Consider the following 8,426-nt stretch of genomic DNA (forward strand, 5'->3'; position numbering starts at 1 on the left):
TAACTACATCATCCACTGACAACAGTAACTACATCACAGTAACTACATCATCCACAACAACAGTAACTACATCATCCACAACAACAGTAACTACATCATCCAACAACAGTAACAGTAACTACATCATCATAACCATCAACAACAACAGTTACTACATCATCCACAACAGCAGTAACTATCATCCACAACAACAGTAACTACATCATCCACAACAACAGTAACAACATCAGCAACTACATCATCCACAACAACAGTAACTACATCATCCACAACAACAGTTACTACATCATCCACAACAACAGTAACTACATCATCCACAACAACAGTAACTACATCATCCACAACAACAGTAACTACATCATCCACAACAACAGTTACTACATCATCCACAACAACAGTAACTACATCATCCACTACAACAGTAACTACATCATCCACAACAACAGTAACTACATCATCCACAACAACAGTAACTACATCATCCACTACAACAGTAACTACATCATCCACTACAACAGTAACTACATCATCCACTAAATCTGTAACTACATCATCCACTACAACAGTAACTACATCATCCACTAAATCTGTAACTACATCATCCACTACAACAGTAACTACATCATCCACTAAATCTGTAACTACATCATCCACTACAACAGTAACTACATCATCCACTACAACAGTAACTACATCATCCACTACAACAGTAACTACATCATCCACTACAACAGTAACTACATCATCCACTACAACAGTAACTACATCATCCACAACAACAGTAACTACATCATCCACAACAACAGTAACTACATCATCCACAACAACAGTAACTACATCATCCACAACAACAGTAACTACATCATCCACAACAACAGTAACTACATCATCCACAACAACAGTTACTACATCATCCACAACAGCAGTAACTACATCATCCACTAAAACAGTAACTACATCATCCACAACAACAGTAACTACATCATCCACAACAACAGTAACTACATCATCCACTACATCAGTAACTACATCATCCACTACAACAGTAACTACATCATCCACTAAATCTGTAACTACATCATCCACTACAACAGTAACTACATCATCCACTAAATCTGTAACTACATCATCCACTACAACAGTAACTACATCATCCACTAAATCTGTAACTACATCATCCACGACAACAGTAACTACATCATCCACAACAACAGTAACTACATCATCCACTACAACAGTAACTACATCATCCACTACAACAGTAACTACATTATCCACTACATCTGTAACTACATCATCCACTACAACAGTAACTACATCATCCACTACAACAGTAACTACATTATCCACTACATCATCCACTACATCAGCAACCACATCATCCAGTGTTGTGGACGTCTCCAACGGCCATGACAAGGACTTGATTATATTCAGGGCACTGTATCAGACTTCTCCTTAAAGGTAATTTATGCCTCATCCGACATCCGCAGTGTTTACCATAAATACGATCTCAGCAAACAGGACGGAAATTACCTTTAAAAGGCACGTTGTCAACTGTATAGTGCACTGTGCTACAGCACGTCTTGGAATGAATTCCGGCCTAAACTACAGCAGCTTATCTGTAGCAGCTGTACGGTAGGTTACGGTAGGCCTGTCTACTGAGGTGTCCCACAATCCCTGGCAGGTCAATAGAAGGCCAGATTGCAGGGTGAGAGGCTTAAAAATCATTCTTTAACCTTTCTCCTCCCCTTCGTCTACACTGATTAAAGTGGATTTTACAAGTGACATCAATCAGGGATTATAGCTTTCACCTGGATTCACCTGGTCGGTTTATGTAATGGAAAGAGCAGGTGTTCATCATGTTTTGTATAATCAGTGTATATTTAACTTAAAACCTTCAATATTAATCTACCCTCTGTCTCTCTGTCTCCTCTCCACCTCCATCATAATGTGGACCGGTGAGAGAGTCTTTACGAGTGACATTAATAGTCGGTCTGAGGTGAAGGCGTCTGTATATTACTGTGCCGTGCGTGTGGGTTCTAACTTCTGATTGGTCAGTCTGAGTAAGGCCATACTTTAACATATACAACATAACCGTTGATACAGTTGATATACTGTATATATATATACTTTAAATTGTTTAATTTCTGTCAAACGTTTCGGGTAGCCTTCCACAAGCTTCCCACAATAAGTTGGGTGACTTTTGGTCCATTATTCCTCCTGACAGAGCTGGTGTAACTGAGTCAGGTTTGTAGGCTTCCTTGCTCACGCAAGCTTTTTCATTTCTGCTCACATATTTTCTATAGGATTGAGGTCAGAGCTTTGTGATGGCCACTCCAACACCTTAACTTTGTTGTCCTTAAGCCATTTTTCCACAACTTTGGAAGTATGCTTGGGGTCATTGTCCATTTGGAAGACCCATTTGCGACCAAGCTTTAACTTCCTGACTGATGTTTTGAGGTGTTGCTTCAATATATCCACATAATTTTCCTCCCTCATGATGCCATCTATTTTATGAAGTGCACCAGTCCCTCCTGCAGCAGAGCACCCCCACAACATGATGCTGCCACCCTCGTGCTTCATGGTTGGGATGGTGTTCTTCAGCTTGAAAGCCTCCCCCTTTTCCTCCAAAAATAACGATGGTCATTATGGCCAAACAGTTCTATTTAAGTTTCATCAGACAAGAGGACATTTCTCCAAAAAGTATGATCTTTGTCCCCATGTGCAGCTGCAAACTGTAGTCTGGCTTTTTTATGGCGGTTTGGAGCAGTGGCTTCTTCCTTGCTGAGCGGCCTTTCAGGTTATGTCGATTTAGGACTCGTTTTACTGTGGATATAGATACTTTTGTACCTGTTTCCTCCAGCATCTTCACAAGGTCCTTTGCTGTTGTTCTGGGATTTATTTACACTTTTCGCACCAAAGTACGTTCATCTCTAGGAGACAGAACGCGTCTCCTTCCTGAATGGTATGACGGCTGCGTGGTCCCATGGTGTTTATACTTGTGTACTATTGTTTGTACAGATGAATGTGGTGCCTTCAGGCGTTTGGACATTGCTCCCAAGGATGAACCAGACTTGTGGAGGTCTACAATGTTTTTTTTCTGAGGTCTAAGACAGGGAATTTTTACTAGGATTAAATGTCAGGAATTGTGGAAAACTGAGTTTAAATGTATTTGGCTAAGGTGCATGTAAACTTCTGACTTCAACTGTGTATATATATATATATTTTGCTTAGATGTGCTCAATTTAATCAATGTACCAAATTATTCAACTCAGTTTCTCCATTTCGCAATGCGTCCTGTTCCCTCAGTGGGGAATGTTGGAAAGGGGCCTCTGTTGCCATAGCAACGTACTCTGCACTCGCTCTGGGCAGCAGAGTTTCCAAGTTGAACTCGGATGAGACAGACTCCTAAATTGATAGTGCAGTTTGTTTAGGTGATTTTACAGCTAGCTAGCTACTTCACATGCTAACATTGACTGTAGCCACGTTTGCTTGCTAGCTACCTACCTAGCTAACTAGCCCGCCAGCCCGAAGAGAGCAGTGCATTGTGGGTTTTTTCAGTCGACTTGAGTTGCAACAGATTTCCACAATGATTTTCACATGTTGCTACCAACATTTACATTTACATTTAAGTCATTTAGCAGACGCTCTTATCCAGAGCGACTTACAAATTGGTGCATTCACCTTATGACATCCAGTGGAACAGCCACTTTACAATAGTGCATCGAAATCTTTTTTAGGGAGGTGGGGGTGAGAAGGATTACTTTATCCTATCCTAGGTATTCCTTGAAGAGGTGGGGTTTCAGGTGTCTCCGGAAGGTGGTGATTGACTCCGCTGTCCTGGCGTCGTGAGGGAGTTTGTTCCACCATTGGGGGGCCAGAGCAGCGAACAGTTTTGACTGGGCTGAGCGGGAACTGTACTTCCTCAGTGGTAGGGAGGCGAGCAGGCCAGAGGTGGATGAACGCAGTGCCCTTGTTTGGGTGTAGGGCCTGATCAGAGCCTGGAGGTACTGAGGTGCCGTTCCTTGTTATATTGTTATATTGTTTGCACATATTAGTGTAAACACTGTGTTCCAGTATGATATATTGGATAAAAGAATAAAGACAGACAACACATGTGTAAAACACATGTGAAGTTCAATAGTCTTGTAAAAGTCCCTACATACAGGGTCATGGGGAACAGCCGAGCTAGTCGATTACCTATCAACAAGACTCCGTAACACACAGAATGAATAATACTATTCTGCAGGTGGAGATGGATACTGATGAAGCTACTGGGTGGCTGAACAAAAAGCCTGGATGAAGCACTCTTCCAGGGTAATGAACAGGTGGTCAGAGCTGTGGCCCTGTGGCTCCATCTGGTCACCCCATCCTCCTGAGGGGCTCTGGCCAGCCTGTCTACTCACCTGGCCCTGGCCCCTGCCAGCCGCCTCCTGCCTCCTGAAACTTGTCCTCTGCTATCAATTATGGAGCCTCTCACTGCAGGCCAGGCAACGAAGCCTCCATCCCCTCATCTCTCCATCCCCTCAACTCTCATCTCTCCATCCTCTCATCTCTCCATCCTCTCATCTCTCCATCCTCTCATCTCTCCATTCCCTCATCTCTCCATCCTCTCATCTCTCCATCCTCTCATCTCTCCATCCCCTCATCTCTCCATCCTCTCATCTCTCCATTCCCTCATCTCTCCATTCCCTCATCTCTCCATCCTCTCATCTCTCCATTCCCTCATCTCTCCATCCTCTCATCTCTCCATTCCCTCATCTCTCCATTCCCTCATCTCTCCATCCCCTCATCTCTCCATCCTCTCATCTCTCCATCCCCTCATCTCTCCATCCCTCATCTCTCCATCCTCTCATCTCTCCATCCTCTCATCTCTCCATTCCCTCATCTCTCCATTCCCTCATCTCTCCATCCTCTCATCTCTCCATTCCCTCATCTCTCCATTCCCTCATCTCTCCATCCTCTCATCTCTCCATCCTCTCATCTCTCCATCCCCTCATCTCTCCATCCTCTCATCTCTCCATCCTCTCATCTCTCCATTCCCTCATCTCTCCATTCCCTCATCTCTCCATCCTCTCATCTCTCCATCCTCTCATCTCTCCATCCCCTCATCTCTCCATCCTCTCATCTCTCCATCCTCTCATCTCTCCATTCCCTCATCTCTCCATCCTCTCATCTCTCCATCACTCCTCTTGGCAGGAGGGACACCTGCAGTGTTTGTCACCTCTCCTGTTTGCATCTGGGAACGGACAGCATTGTGGGGGATCGACCATCTGCTGTCACCTCTCCTCGTGACAAAGGGCAGTGGAATGAACATGATGCATTATGGTCCCGTACACACAACCTGTACAACAGAAGGACACTGGCAGTGGTACAGCAGTTTGCCCGTGCAAACAGAAGTGGTTGAGACACTACAGAATGGTTGTGTAATTAAAAAAAAAAATATATATATATATATACTGTATTTTGTGTGATATGTTTCATACAACTCAGTAACACACCAAGTAAGCAGTATAGCCTAATGTTGCATATTCACCGTTAGGAATACATCTGTCAAATACGCAGTAGGCTACCCGTGAGCTGAGTGAGAAATCTGACCTCATATTAATTTATCATGTCTGTGATTGACAGGCTGTGAACGTGTACCGTAGCACAGGTCTCATGCCTGGCGTTGGAGCTTTTGCCCAGTGTGTGTCGGTTGGAGGCAGCACTGGACACCAGGTAGCAGCATCTGGGCTGTGTTTTGTTTTCTAGAACCCACAGTGCCTACGGCGTCCAAGCTCCAGTGGTCAAAACACCTGTCCCTGATGCGCGCACACACACACACACACACACACACACACACACACACACACACACACACACACACACACACACACACACACACACACACACACACACACACACACACACACGCACGTGCGCAACTGGTGTGAAGTGGCTAGCTAGTTAGCGGTGAGCTCTAATACTGTTTCAATCGTTGGCTCTGAGACCTGGAAGAAGTCGTTTCATTTGCAGCTTATGTGGAATGAAAGGTAACGATGCTTCGAGGGTGACTGTTTAGAGGGTTTAGAGGGTTTAGAGGGTCCCTGGTTCGAGCCCAGGTTGAGGTAAGGAGAGGGACAGAAGTAATACCTGTTACACACACACCAGGCTGGAGGGAGAATGTCCTTGAGGAATGTGTTGGTTAATATTGTTAATATCATCTCTCTCTCTCTCAAGTATGTGGACACCTGCTTGTCGAAACATCTCGTTCCAGAATCATGAGTATTAAGGTCAGGCACTGATGTTGGGCGATTAGGCCTGGCTCGCAGTCGGCGTTCCAATTCATCCCAAAGGTGTTCAATAAGGTTAAGGTCAGGGTTCTGTGCAGGCCAGTCAAGTTCTTCCACACCGATCTCCACAAACCGTTTCCGTATGGACCTCGCATTGTGCACGGAGGCATTGTCCTGCTGAAACAGGAAAAGGCCTAACTAAACTGTTGACACAACGTTGGAAGAACAAAATCGTCCAGAATGTCATTGTATGTTGTAGCGTTAAGATTTCCCTTCACTTGAACTAAGGGACCTGAACAATGAAAAACAGCTCCAGACCATTATTCCTCCTCCACCAAACTTTACAGTTGGCCCTATGCATTCGGGCAGGTAACGTTCTCCTGGCATCCCTCCAGAGATCGCCTTTCCATTGCTCCAGTCCAATGGCGGTGTCTTTACACCAGTCCACCCCGACGCTTGGCATTGTGCATGGTGATCTTAGGCTGGTGTGAGGCTGCTTGACCATGGAAACCCATTTGATGAAGCTCCTGACGAACAGTTACTGTGCTGACGTTGCTTCCAGAGGCAGTTTGGAACTCTGTAGCTTAAGCGACTCTGTAGCTTAGGCGACGTGTCCACTTCACAATAACAGCACTTACAGTTGACCGGGGGAAGCTCTAGCAGGGCAGAGACTAGACGAACTGACTTGTTGGAAAGGTGGCATCCTATGACGGTGCCACGTTGAAAGTCACTGAGCTCTTCACTAAGGGCCATTCTACTGCAAATGTTTGTCGTATGGAGATTGCATGGCGATGTGCTCAATTTTATTGAGGTGTGGCTGTAATGGCTGAATCCACTCATTTGAAGGGGTGTCATTATACAACCAAACCCTACCCTGGGAGGCAATCGAGATGGTCCTCGTTCTCTCTGCTCATGAGATATAGTAGACCAGGGACCCTAACCCTAACACCACAGTACAGTACCTAACCCTAACACCACAGTACAGTACCTAACCCTAACACTACAGTACCTAACACAGTACAGTACCTAACACAGTACAGTACCTAACACAGTACAGTACCTAAACTTAACACCACAGTACAGTACCTAACCCTAACACCACAGTACAGTACCTAACACAGTACAGTACCTAACCCTAAGACCACAGTACAGTACCTAACCCAATTGAATAAACATCTAAGGAAAATTCTATTGGACTATTTTCTAAAGGTTGTTCATGCTCTTACCACCGAACACATCTAACACCACAGTTTCCCTGCAACTTATTCACTCAGAAGTAAGATGTTTATTCCTGAACAGAAAATGTGCAGGTTCACCATTCCCCAGCAAGAGGTCCACACACTCAGATATATATATATATTTCTCTTCTCTCCCCCTCTCTCTCTCCCTCCCTCTCTCCCCCTCTGTCTCTCTCTCCCTCCCTCTCTCCCCCTCTTTCTCTCCTCTCCCTCCCTCTCTCCCCCTCTTTCTCTCCTCTCCCTCCCTCTCTCCCCCTCTTTCTCTCCTCTCCCTCCTCTCTCCCCCTCTTTCTCTCCTCTCCCTCCCTCTCTCCTCTCCCTCCCTCTCTCCCCCTCTTTCTCTCTCTCCCTCCCTCTCTCCCTCTTTCTCTCCTCTCCCTCCTCTCTCTCTCTCTTTCTCTCCTCTCCCTCCCTCTCTCTCCCTCTCTCTCTCTCTCTCTCTCTCTCTCTCTCTCGCTCCCTCTCTCCCCCTCTTTCTCTCTCTCTCTCTCTCTCCCTCCTCCCCCCCAGGCAATACAGGAGAAAAAACACAGATACTTTTCCAAGAAGACTAAAGCATATTTTTCCTTTGAAGTTTCTCTTCAGCTCTGTTTTGTTCTTTCTTTAACAACATGGTTGTGTTTGACCCTCAGAGACCGAGGCCGAGCTGTGTCACTGAACGCTGTCCAACCAGAGATACTGAGGACTAGGACCAGGTCATTATATAGGACTAGGTCATTATATAGGACTAGGACCAGGTCATTATATAGGACCAGGACCAGGTCATTATATAGGACCAGGTTATTATAGAGGACTAGGACCAGGCCATTATATAGGAAAAGGACCAGGTCATTATATAGGACTAGGTCATTATATAGGACTAGGACCAGGTCATTATATAGGACTAGGACCAGGTCATTATATAGGACCAGGA

This window comes from Oncorhynchus keta, chromosome 20 (genome assembly GCF_023373465.1).
Source record: "Oncorhynchus keta strain PuntledgeMale-10-30-2019 chromosome 20, Oket_V2, whole genome shotgun sequence".
NCBI classification, from domain to species: Eukaryota; Metazoa; Chordata; class Actinopteri; order Salmoniformes; family Salmonidae; genus Oncorhynchus; species Oncorhynchus keta.